General features: G+C 42.6%; 1 protein-coding gene across 2 annotated transcripts in view; it reads left to right on the forward strand.

Moving 5' to 3' along the window:
• LOC138282607 (polyamine-modulated factor 1-binding protein 1-like) overlaps nt 1–13,522 on the forward strand; it is a 1,030,040-nt gene that overhangs the window by 144,788 nt on the left and 871,730 nt on the right. The window lies entirely within an intron of this gene.

Genomic DNA, 13,522 nt, shown 5'->3' on the forward strand with positions numbered 1-13,522 from the left:
TTATCTTGGTGAGAGTACTACAGAGTTAGATATTACATAATTTCCGTTGTAGAATTCATCACACAACAGGTGCTGGGTTAATGGAGTAAACACCTCTTTCACTCCTCAAATGAAGAACAAGTTTCCAAAAGAAATGGATAGGTCACCTCACCCACTCAGTACATGTCATGCCTTATTATTGGTGGCCTATCCAGTCCAAGGTAGGTAAACACATCCTTGGTAAACTCAACCAATGAACTCGAGTTTAGATCAAAAACAACTTGATATGTTATAAAAAAAAAAAACTGGGACATACCTGTGTGAGAAATTCCACTTTGTTGATGAGGAGCCCCAGATATGATTAAAAAGGTGTACATCGTGGATGTTAGATGAGATATAATGAACCATCCATCCACTCTTAACTTGCCAACATGTTTCAGTCTTTTAATGTGCCCATACAAGTCAACAGCCTGCATCAGGGCATTGACTAGCATTGGTAACCCTGCTTCTACTTTACTCATTTCACGCACCACAATAATTTATATTAACCTGTTTGGTTGTTTTATGGAACCCCAATTTGCTTGAAATATACAGCATTTCCATAGGGAGAGATGGTTTGCAATTCTGATCGAGAAAGTATCCTTTGTTGAAAGAGGGGTCAGACCAGAGATCTGATGGCGTATAAGAGTGGATGGACTTCATGGCTGCGTTCTTTGTCCAATATTGGCAGACTGGCTGCAAGGTTGCTGGCGTCTGGTTGAGGGTTGAAGCTGTCAGACATGGCTGTGGTTTTGTTGCTGAAAAAGTCTGAGAGATCATTGAATAGTTCCTGAGATGGGGTAATGTTGCTGGGGGTGGTTGAAGGTATGGTGAAGCCTGTGATAATAAAGAAGATTTACTTGCTGCTGTTGGAGTCAGTACAGTCTGACATTGCCTTCTGCTTGGTGTTCCAGATTTGCTGGTGGTAGCCTCTCAAGGCAGATTTGAAGTTATTGTTGTTCATTGCTTCTTGGCTCAGTCTCCACCTGCATTTCTGTTGCTTGCAGTAACCTTGCATTCTTCTGTGTACCAGCTGGCATAAGCTCACATTCTTGTTGTTTGCCTTTTTTCGAAGGGGCCAAGATGTTAGAGCAGGTTGTGATCATTTTATTGAAATTCCTGATGTCTACCAATAAGTTGCCTGTATATTAAAGGCTGGTTCTCGGTGAGGATGGAAACCCAATCCTTAATTCTTATGTTCTTGCAGAAGCAGCGGGCCATGCCTGTAGTGTTTCGTATTCTGTAGTGCAGGAAGTTTATTTTGCAACTGACAAGGGCTTGGTCGGTCCAGGTGATTGGTATTGCTTTGTTGATTACTATGCCTATTAATTAGGTATAAACATGGTCCAAAATGTGTCTAGTGCCCTGGATGTGGTCTTATATGTGCTCCTCAAGTCTGGGGCTTTTGAGGCGGGTGACTGAGTTTGGGTAAGTGAGGTCCTATAAGTGAAAGTTGAGGACTCCTAGTAGGAAGAAGGTACTGGAGTAAATGATTAGTGGAGCGACGAAGTCTGTGATGTTGCTGGTCAAGTTGGCATGGGGCCGTGGGGGTCGGTAGACCAGGGCGCCTTATAGGGTGCTGTTATCAGTGATTTGCAGTTTAAAGATGAGATAAACTATGTAGTTGGTTTTGGTGTCCATGAAAGCAGTGCACCTGATGGTGACCTTTGAGATGATGGTGATTCCTCCCCTGGACTTGTGTTGACTGCCTTGTTTGATGACCTTAAATATAGCATAGGTGGCTGTGGTGATGTCTGGTGCTGATGCTATGGTCATCCATATTTCTATAAGGAAGACCAGGTCCAGGTGGAGTCTTCCTGCATGTCCCAAATCCCTGTAGTGTGTTTGCTCAATGAGCAGGCAGGTGGAGTATGCGTGAAAATAAATAGTGGGATGTGGGTGTCAGTTGGTGTCAGTGTGCTTAAGCAGCAGCGTGGCTGGGTGCTGATTTTATGGTCGTGGTGGGTGCTAGAGATATGAGTGATGGTGCAGGAGTGGTGACGAGGAGCCTGCCCTTCTGTGTTGTGTGGTGCGACAGCAGAGCAGTGAATGGCAGCCAGAGTTGAGAGTGTGGAGAAACGCAGTAAGATAGTGGTGGGTTGGAGATGGATCAAGGTTTTATGAGCTAGGCGTGGTCTAGGTTCCAACAAGCACAGACTGGCTTGCTTTTGGTGCGCTAATTGCACATCCACACTGCAGCCATCATTGAATGGGTCTTGGGAGAGGGGAAGGTGGCAGGACTAGGAGTGGCATAAGAGTGGGAAATGCAGAAGGAGTGGGTTGGACCTGACATCCTTGGCATGTTTTTCCCCCAACTTTTTATCTTCAATCCTCCTGTTTTTGCTGACTTCGGTTTTCCTGGCTTTAGGACTCTGCACTCTTTAGCACTACTAACCAGTGCTGAAGTACTTGTGCTCTCTCCTTTAAATATGATGACACTGGCTTACACCCAAATAGCATATTTAATTTACTTATAGGTCCCTAGTGAAGTGGTACTGCATGTGCCCAGGCCTTGTAAATTAAATAAATATTACTAGTGGGCCTGCAGCACTGATTCAGCCCCCACTTAAGTAGTCTTTTAAACATGTCACAGACTTGCCTTCGCAACCTACAGTATATGTGCAGTTCTAAACTGCAGCTTCGACATGGCAAAATAAACTTTTTGCCAGACCTATATCTCCCTTTTAAATACATATATCACCCCTAGAATAAGCCCTGAACAGCCCAAGGAGCAGTGTTTTTAAAAAGTTGGTAATGTACTTATACGTTTTACATGTCCTTGTGGTGAAAAACTCTTAGATACATTTTTCAATACTGCAAGGCCTACCTCTCCCATAGGATAACATTGGTTTCCCTGATTACAATTAATAAGTGGAAACTTTTAATTGGGAGCTGATAGGAATGTCCAGTTTGGTGTCTAAAGAATGTAATGTAAAACACTCTTTAATGGTAAAGTCGGGTTTTAAGTTACAGTTCTGAAAATGCCACATTTAGAAAAATGTCATTTGGTACTTGCAGCCTATTCCGGGGTCACCTGGGTAGGTGTAGCTAGCAGTTGGCCTTTGGGTATTGCTTCCAGACAGTGAGACAAAGGAGATTAGGTGTTGGCAGTGTTGGCCATCTCTGACTTGATAAGGGGAAGGAGCTGTCACCTACCAAACTTGCACATCAGAAGAGCTATGCTTGAGCACACTTACAATGAGTTGACACCAGTCTTTTGTGACCCTAGACAAGCTGGAGCAAAGAAACAGAAAAGTCCTAGCACATCTGAAGGGTGAAAACCTCCAGAACCTTCTCCTACTTCAAAGTGGGTACCAGGTATAAATAATGAAACCTCAGACCAAGCACTTCAGAACACCTCTGGATCTTTAGAAAACTCAAAATGTCCGCTACTCTGTTTCCAGGCTGCTCTGCTGTCTGACTGAAAGGACAACCTGCATCTAGAATTCTGGACCACCAGTGTGACTCCAGGTGCTAATTGGCTGCCCTCATGATTCAAGCCTTTGAAACGGAAAAGACTCCAACCACCTTGCTGCCAGCCCTCCCCCCCCCCCCCCCCCCCCCCCCAGTGGTTCGACCCCAGTCCTGGACCATTGGAATTAGGCCTAAATGTGCTCCGCCAGCCCAGCTCTGGTCCTGTGGGCAGAACTGATGCCGCTCTATGCATCTATACACAGCTCTGCTTCAGAACTGCCGCAGGGCGCTCTATCCCTGATGGCGGATCTTGCATTGCATCCCTGCAGCTTCTTTTGAAATGCCAGTGAATGTCACATCTTTGATGTAGGAATTTACATCGCAAGCCCCTCATCAACGCCTTGGCAACAACGCAGGAGTCTGCATCACAGCCCCACAACTCCCTGGAACTGCCGCTGTGTAACACATCCTCAATGTAGGATCTCGCAACGCTCCACAAACCAGGATTGAACCACTTTCATGCGTCAGATGGCCAGAAAGAATCTGACACTACTGTGCTCATGTGCATTGGACAGCTTTTAGCAGTCCTTGCACATGGCACTGGAAATCCCTCTGGTGCTTGCTTCTCTGTGGAAAGAAACAGCCTCAGGAGATGGGGAAAGCTTCCTCAATTCTTAAGGCTGTTTCTTTTGTTTGAGTGGAATGACAATTAGGGTGCGTGTATCATGGACATCATTTCGCTAAAACCAAAAGTGAAATAAGCCAATCGGCTCATTTCACTTTTACTTCCTCAGTACTCAGGGGGCTATCTCTGTCCTGGGGCAGATGGGAAACGTGCCATTGGAAAGGGGATTCACCCTCTAGACAACAGGGAAGGGCAGTGGCCCCTTGGGGAAGGGCTTTTGCTCCCCCTTTAGAATTTGGGCATATTCAGTCTTTCTGCCCCCCCGGGGTTGGGAAGCCCACTAGGAACCAGGGATTATTTTTTTTATAAACATCTAGGTGTGAGGACTGCCCTGAATGGACATTGTAATGCCCCGCCAGTCCCAAAAAGTGACAGTCTTTATGCCCCTCCCCAGGGACAACTGGGGGCAGTAGCCCCCTATCTGCCCCCGAGGGGGCAGAAAGCCCACTAGGAACCTGGGATCTATTTTCTTCTAAACATGTAGTGTTGGGGTCTGCCCTGAATGGGCCTTCTAATACCTCCACCCCTCCCAAAAAGTGGCACAGTTTTTTTCCCCCCTCAGGAACCAGGGATTTATTTTTATTCATCTAGGGGTGGGGATGCCCAGAATTGGCATTGAAATCAGCACAGTCCTTCTGCCCTGTTGGGGGGCGATAGTCCCCAATCTGATCCCTTTGGGGCAGAAAGCCTACTCGGCACAAGGGATTTTTGTTTATTCCTCTAGGGCTGGGGGCTGCCCATAATGGGCATTACAATGGCCCCACCCCTCCCCCCAAAAAAGAAAACTGCACCGTCTTTCTGCCTCTCCTTCCCCACTGGAGGCAGAAAGCTCACTAGGCACCAGAGATTTTATTTTGGTAGTGTGGGGGTAGGGTCTGCTCAGAAAAGGCATTGCAATGCCCCCTAAATAAATAGGCAAAGTCTTTCTGCCCCCCCCCAGGGTAAATGACGATTATTTCCTCCAGTCTGCCCCCAAGGGTGGGCAGAAAGCCAATTTAACACCAGGGAAGCATTTTGTTTTTAAATTGAGGGGTGGGGGCTGACCACCACTGTGGGCATAGTTGTGCCCCCCCAACCTAACTCAAGGGGGTAGCACTCTTTCTACCCCCTCCTGCAGACTAAAGCATTGCATCCCAATGTCAAGCATGAGGACTTTTGACTCTTTTGGGTTTTGATTTTACATATGGGCCAAGAGAGCCTAACACCCAATATTGTCCCACTTGCAATGGTGAGCTGCTTCACTTTTTTGACTTTGGTAGGGTGCTACCTGGAAAACCTACCGGACCCAGACACTTCTGAGAACTAAACATCTGGGGGAGTACAGGGTGGTGTGCTTCACATGTACCCCACACCATTTTCTTACCCACAATGCCCTGTAAACAACCAACGTTGCCTGAAATTGTGCATTTTCCCTATATTTCTGTAATGGAAACTTCCAAAATCTGCAGGAATTCACAAAACACCCAGCAATACCCAATCTGTATTGATAAAAACTCTGCCCCACTTGTGTGAGTGCACAAAGCAAAGCCAGCCTAAAAACATATGAAACAAAAACTGCCCCTTTGGGCCCATTTTGTGTCCCCCCTCAATTTCTACATGTTTATGAGCCTTCCCTGTCACATGCACTTGACACACCTACACTAGTGTGGTATCATGATAATCATGAGACAGAGGGGAATGCTAGGTGATAGGAAATGTGTGCTGACACTGTGATCCCATGCAGAAGTGTGAGGAAAATGTGATTTTATTTTAGCTAAATTTTAGGTTTGCAGGGGATTCTGGGTAAACAAAACATTATGGAGATCCATGCAAGCCACACCTCCCTGGACATCCTCCAGTGTCTAGTTTTCAGAAATGACTGGGTTTGGAAGGTTTCCTTTGATGGCTGCTAGGTGTCCCTCTTGCAAAAATAGGTTGTTTTGTGATAGATCATTTTGATGTGTCCACAATATGTTTTGGGCCCTTCCCTGTTGCTGGCCCTTGGCCCACCCACACTAGTGAGGGAGGATTTTTATTCTGAGACCTGGGGGAATGCTGAGTGGTAGGAAATGTGTGGCTCCCCTAAAACTCCAGAACTTTCCATCATTGAAGTGTGAGATAAATGTGCTTTTTTAGACCAGTGTTGAGGTTTGCACGAGATTCTGGGTAACAGAGCCTGGTGAGACCCACACAAGTTACCCAATCCTGGGTTCCTCTGGGTGATAAGTTTAAAAATTTTTACAGGTTTCCCTAGTTGTCGGATGAAGTAGGGCCCAAAAAAAACAGCTAACCACTTTGCAAAAAATGGGCCAGTTTGGCACGGAACAATTTGATGTATCCGTGTTGCATTTGGCCCATTTTCTGTCATGGGCACCAAGCCTGCCCACACAAGTGAGGCACCATTTTCATCAGAAGACATAGTATAATGCTGGGTAGAAGGAAATTTGTGGCTCTGTGGAGATTCCATAAGTTTCCACCACAGAAATGTGAGGAAGATTTGTTTTTGTTTTTAGTCAAAGTGTGAGGTTTGCAAGGGATCCTGGATAAAACAACCTGGCGAGAGGCACACATCACCTGTTTGTTTTTTTTCAATGCAATAAATTTTTTTTAAATGTATTTTATCTGTTACTTTCTTTGGGAAAATCTTGAAGGATCTACACAAATGACCCCTTGCTAAATTCAGGATTTGTCTACTTTCCAGATATGTGGAGCTTTCTGGGATCCCAATTAATCAAAACACCCCCGGTGCCTAGGGTGTTTTGATTATTTGAGTTTGTTGTCCCTGTCCCAGGACCCATATTTAGTACAGGGAATGACCTTTTCTACTTGATTAGCTTTCTGGGATCCACAATTGGTTTCAGACCCATTTCTACCACTAACTGGAAGAAGTTAGAAAGCACAAAAAATAAGAAAAATGGGGCAATGTCCCAGTAAAATGCCAAAACTGTTGAATAATGTAGTTTGTGGATTCAAGTCTGCCTGTTCCTGAAATCTGGGGGGAAGGTTATTTTTAGCCTTGCAACCTGTTCTTTGATGCCAAAAACCAGATGCTTTGTGGTGCAGCACTTTTTTTCCCCATTTTTCCCCAAAACCTGAAAATGTTGCAGTATTTCGGTTAATTTATTCTTCTCCTCCATGGGAATCTCTGTGCATGTTTAGAATCCTCAGAGTGTTGGAAAAAAGATGCAAATTTGGCATGGATACCTTATGTGGACAAAAAGTTATGGGGACCTAAGTACAAATTACCCCAAATAGCAGTGGAAGCTGGTGGAATTTAAAAATGGTGGGGCATAAGAGAAATGGATGTATAGAGGAAGCGAGCAAGCCAGATGTTTAATAACTGGTTTGGGAGCCTTCCCTTGTTAAAACGGAAAAAAATTGGCATATTTTTGTACAATTTTTGCACTATTTCTGTGATACATAGCTCAAAAATACAGCTCTCTTGCTGGGTTCAGCTTGCCACCCTTCTTCTACTCAAGATGAGTTGTTGCAGCCAAAGCTGCTGACTTTGAAACTCAGGAACTAGGTTCAGTTGTCTGGGTTGGCTGAACATCCTGTGGTTCTGGACAAATTACTTAATCTCCTATGTGTCTATAAAAAATAAATGTTACCTTTTGTAATGTAATGGATTTTCATGGAAAGTGCTTCAATACATTCGGGTTCGAATTTGCCCTACATAAAAGCTGCTCACCTAAGGGTAAAAACAAAGCTTTAACATAATGAAGACAAACACCAATTTTGTGAGTGATTCGTACAAAGTGGAAAAAAAGTCTGTATAAATCACAGCTTCACCACCTATACTTAGTGATCTTAGACAAATATTTTATTTCACGAAAACTCAATTTTCTTAAAACACTGTCAGATATGCATGTTCAGAATAGTAGTTGTCCAAACACTTACTGGGTTCGGTTTATTAGAATATTTGTTACTGTTTGTTGAGAGATCTGGAGATCAGGGCACGTTTTTCACAAGGCCCTTCAGTAGGTCAAAAAGCTGTGTGACTCCATTGTCATGGAGTCCTTGGCCTCTCAGTAAAGTGCACAAAGCAGTGATCATGTTAGCTGGCAGAAACAGTGAAGCAGCCAAAATTTGTGTTTCTGATCCAGCACATTTTATGTTATGTTTCAAGAAAGCAACTTGCTTTCTAAATATAAGACATATGTCCAGTATAAATTACTAAGAAAATACCTATGTTCTATGTCTAGAAAGGAAGTTGCCTAATTTAATTCAATTAGGTAACTTGTTTGGTACACACAGAACACACGAAGAAACATTATTGGTGACTAGAAAAGCAAGGGCAGGGCGGCAAAGGAGAGAGAAAGTAGAGCGAAAGCACGGAACCATGAAGGAGCAACAACAATTTAAGATCACTTACCCCAACAGTCTCGATGTGCGGTTGGTGTCGAACTGCACTGGAAGTACTGCACACCATTTCCAACAGTCTGTCTGCAGTGCTTCCTCTTGCTAGCGCACCCGGTCCTTGATAAGTAAACTTATAAGGGGACGCGTATAGGTCGATTAATCTTTTGATTCGCATGGAGTGTCCTAGCTACGGTGTAACCAATGTTCATCAATAATCAATACACAAATCAATAACAATTGAGCAAAACATTAATCATCATTTAATAACATAACACCATGACCTTCAAATTATGAATAACTACAACTAAATATACATTTTATCAATTTTATTTCCCAGTTAGTTACAATACTAAGTCATGGGATTAATTCAAACTTTATTCACAGCAAATCCGTATTAATTCATTAGAAGGTGCCAAAAACATAATCTAATCAAAGCTTGCTTCGGAGTACATTCTAAAGCAGTAGCATAAGTCAATAATTGAATAAGGAATTAATAAGTCAACATGGATAGCAAAGTTCAGCAAATCAGTTTGTCAATCAATTGTCTCTGTGTTTGGCAAGGTCATAAGGTAGGAACCTCACCTAACCCAGATTAGCATCTGCATGTGGGACTCCATGCAAAAATAGTTTTATAACATACATTTGGAAAAACATCTAGCTAAGAGAAAAACTTATGAAAACAGCACAGTTGGTACCTAGAAAGAAAAGGCACAAAAGTTAATTCAGTCACATTGTTATAGCTACCTTTCCACGATATGGCTCAGCAACAAAGTCAGTCTTCGTCTTCAGGTCATCAATCGATCGGCATCACATCAGGCTCTCAAGAGCATGAGCCCAATGACAGAATCTCGAATTGCCTTGGTGTTTCTCTCTCTCTCTCTCGCTCTCTCTCTCGCTCTCTCTCTCACCCTTCTCTCTCTTTCTCTCTCTCTCTCTCTCTCTCACATCTCTCTCTCACCCCTCTCTTCTGCTCTCTTCTGTTCTGTTCCCCCTTTGTAACGGCATTATATCAAAGTCATCCAGACTATCCCCCAATTCCTAACTGGTCAACTAATCACCAATTATGACTCTATCCAATAATCTTAATTTTCCAAATCTATGAAGTCTAATATTGCACAGTTCTCAGGATGTCGATTGGTTCACTGTACGATGTCCTTATCATCTGGCTCGTCAGGTATCAAAAGTGTTGCATCTTCTTCCTCAGTCAGTGTCTCCATTGTTCAAGTCCTGGAAAAGTACATCCAGTATGCTTTACACCGGTTTAGGTACAAACTTTTATTCAGTCATCTCCTGTTCATCGGTTCACGCATAGGATTTTAGCTGAGCAGATTTTATTAAACAATGAGCTGTTCATGGTCAGTCCAGCACATTAGATTTTTCTACATTGCGCATTAATATTCAACTTCTACACAAGGCGTGGCAAAACTAGGCCACAACTTCGGCTAAATTAAGCTCTACAATATAATGCAAAGCATGTTATATATCTCAATATGACATACTACTACATTGCATTTTTGACATTTCACACGTTTAGTAACTTTTTAAATATAATTCATGAGTGGTGGCAGCCACTCTTCGAGGGCACATTTTTCAAATGTACACATTATTTTTCTACGTTAATTACTCAAACTACTTAACCATTCATTAATAATTTCAATTTAATATATCTGCATTATCACTCTCCATGAGGCTAAGCTGGCAGCTCCCCATATCCTCTCTACGGAGTGCTCTAAACAGTTACACGAGGCGCAGAAGCATGTGCTGTGCATCTCTTTACAGCACGTGACTCGTCATGTCCTCTTGAAAATGCTGCAACCCCACCCTTCCCAACTTGTCACCCTTGACAACTTGGAAAAGGAGGGATGGTGAGAGGCAGCTGAAAATTGACAGGCAGCCCCCGGAGTACAGGGCTGATGCTGTACATGCCTGGGGCTGCTTGAGAAGGTAACGCTTTATTGCGTCATTTGAGTGTGGTCCCAGAGGACTGCAAGAATTGCAGAACCGGGCTGGCAGCATGTCAGCCTGGGCCCTCCTTTAACATTCACTGCTGCCAACTGGCACATGCGCACTTCTGCATGCGTCTGTTTGAAACTGCCTGACTTTCCCTGATGTCCGTGTTGGAAACGGACTGGGAAAACCAAGGCAGTGAATGCTTTAAGCATAATGTATAATGGACAGTAATTGCTTTTTGCAATTACCATCCATTTCGAAAATAATTGGATGAGTGTGGCCCCTCCATCCACCCCCAGAAACTGCCACTGCCCAATAGCAAAAAAAAGGCTAAGCACTAGGGGTGGGGAGGTACTCTTGTTCAGCAGGCCTAACTTGGTCCCTGTGCCCTGCCCACACTTCATTGCAGTCAGCCTGAACGTGTGACTTTGGAGTTATTTGATCATGCCAGACCAGGACAATTGATGCTTTGTGCTTCAAGACACTATTTTCACTTAAATCTTTACATTTTTTTAATTGCCTATTTCCCATTCTACTGATTGGGTTTAGTCATTTTAGTCTCAAATAGTTTATTAAATTTGACTCTGTTTCTTAATTGGTGTGGGATTTTTCTTGTGGCGTGTTTTTACTTTGATACTGCTTGAAGTGCTGCATAAATACTTTACATATTGCCTCTATTTAAACTAGACTGCTTGTGCCAAGCTACCACAAGGTTAAGCATAGGTTAATTTGTAACCCAAGTTTCTACAGGTGGGGGGATCAGAAATGGCTTGAAGAGGGTATAGAGGAAGAGACAGAAAGGCACAAGAGAGCAAACTATCACAGTACAAAGAGCACAAAAGAGAAAATGATAGCAAAAAACGGGCACAAGAGAGAGGACAGTAGCAAAAACAAAGGTAACAAAAGTGAAAAAAGGTGGCAAAACAAATGGCACAAAAGAGAACAACAGTGGTAAAACAGATGACACAAATGAGAAAAACCATACCAAGAACAAACAGCGCAGAAGAGAAACCGTGACAAGCACAAAGGGGCCAAAAAGCATTGGCAAGAGAGTGAATGAGAGAGAACGAGCAGGCCGTTCCATAATAAAGGTCCGGGCAGGAAAGGGTCCTTTTAGTCACAGGGATCTCAAAAAGAAGTGCCTTGGCACTGTGTAACTGATGTAGTCTATCAGAAAACGTAATTTACCAATTTGATAGGGAGTGGAGTTTAGTCGAATTGCTTTTTAGATGTGACAGCAATGTGGCATAGAAAGGACAGTTAATGCACTTTCCTTGACATGAGGAAAATATAGTAAGTCCAGATGAGAATGTTTCCCACATCAATATTGAGAAGTACAAAATAATGAACAGCATTTCACAACTTTACAAAAGGAATGATATGTCATATTTGTTGTAATATATAATTACTTTTTAATTTATATTGGTTGGCAGGGCCCTTCTGGAAGTTGATTGCTGCTTTATCAGGTCTTCCCTGAAAGGGAACATAAAGCATCCCAAGAACGGGTTCTCCCTTATTGAGGATTATCAATCAGATAGAGCTTGGTTCCAGTGGCACGGTGTGCAAAAGACCCACATCTAGGTATACGTGTCATACTTTGAGGCATCACACTGAAGTTTACAAAAAGTCAGGGCTGAATTGGGTACCCAAAGCAGCCCTGGCAAATTTTTAGACCAGGAGCATAGTGAACAAATCTGTCCCTACAATGGAACATTTTCATTATATATTCAATTGTATTTGTTTTTAAAGCATACTAAATGATGACCTTACATTGCACTAGGATTTCTTAATCTGTATTGGGGTCCTTCAGTGATTCCCTTACCATCTAACAATGTCTCTGATCTCTCGAAATTCCCTCTCTCACATGTAATTCATTTGTCTTGCAGTGCCTCTTACCAGAATAGGGTGGGGGGTACTTTACATCACCACGCACAAAAGAGAGACAATGAATCATACTTGTATAAATCAGTGTATAGAAAATGTTGGAAAAGGGGGCTACAAGGTGCAAGATTCACTCAATTTATTTCTACCCAAACAAACCCTTTCAGCAATATTAGGATAATCAAAGACTGGGAAAAACAGAACTTTCTAAACTGTACCATGCTGTTTGCATGCAGCACTTTGATGGCAGTTCATAGTTCACTGGGCTAGATTATGATTTAAACTTTTGGACTGCACAATAATAAATTAACTCTGTGACAAAAGCAGTATCCCACTGAGCTATCCATATAAAATACTGTTTTGTGTTCTGCATAGTGAATGTTTTTTGCAGCAGGCACATTAACCCTCTGCGCTACCATAGAGTCAAAACTGCCACTAGATAAACCCGATCTCTCTCCAACAGGTACATTTTTCACCAGAGTCATTTTGGTACTTTTATTGTTGCCTGAAAACTGTTGGATATACAAGGAACTCTGCAGTGCTTTTAAAACGGGAAAGATCCTGAACAAATAGGTCTAAACAACTACTTGCCTAAACCACTACTGCTAAACAACTAAAAAGTCTCTACACTGAAGTACTGTACAACTACTGTCTAAACAACGATTTTGCCTGAATAATGATTGCCTGAACAACGGATTTTAAGGTAAGCTTTTTTTTTTAATGGTTTATTAGTTGTTCAGAATTGATATATATATATATATATATATATATGTGTGTGTATATATATATATATATATATATATCAATTCTGAACAACTAATGAACCTTAAAAAGAAAACTTACCTCAAACTTAAAATTAGTTGTCAGGCAATCGTTATTAAGGCAAAATCGTTGTTTAGGCAGTAGTTGTTCAGTACTTCAGTGTAGAGACTTTTTAGTTGTTTAGCATTAGTGATTTAGGCAAGTATTTGTTTAGCGCCTAGTTGTTCCATCACATATTCTTTTAAAACTGCTGCACTGCTACAAAACTGCTCCCACTCCTAAAAGTGGCCCCCCACCCATCCATACTCCTGGGAAAATGCCTGATGCCCGGTATGACCAGAGCAGCTTTCCAAACAGTAAAGGATTAAATGCTCGAATTAAGTTCAGCCCCTGGTATTTACACAGGCCATCTCCCAGTCCAAACTACCAAAGTGATGAGCCCTTACAATGGCGAACCAGTTCAGTGATGAC

The sequence above is a fragment of the Pleurodeles waltl genome, chromosome 2_2 (assembly GCF_031143425.1).
Source record: "Pleurodeles waltl isolate 20211129_DDA chromosome 2_2, aPleWal1.hap1.20221129, whole genome shotgun sequence".
Taxonomy (NCBI): Eukaryota; Metazoa; Chordata; class Amphibia; order Caudata; family Salamandridae; genus Pleurodeles; species Pleurodeles waltl.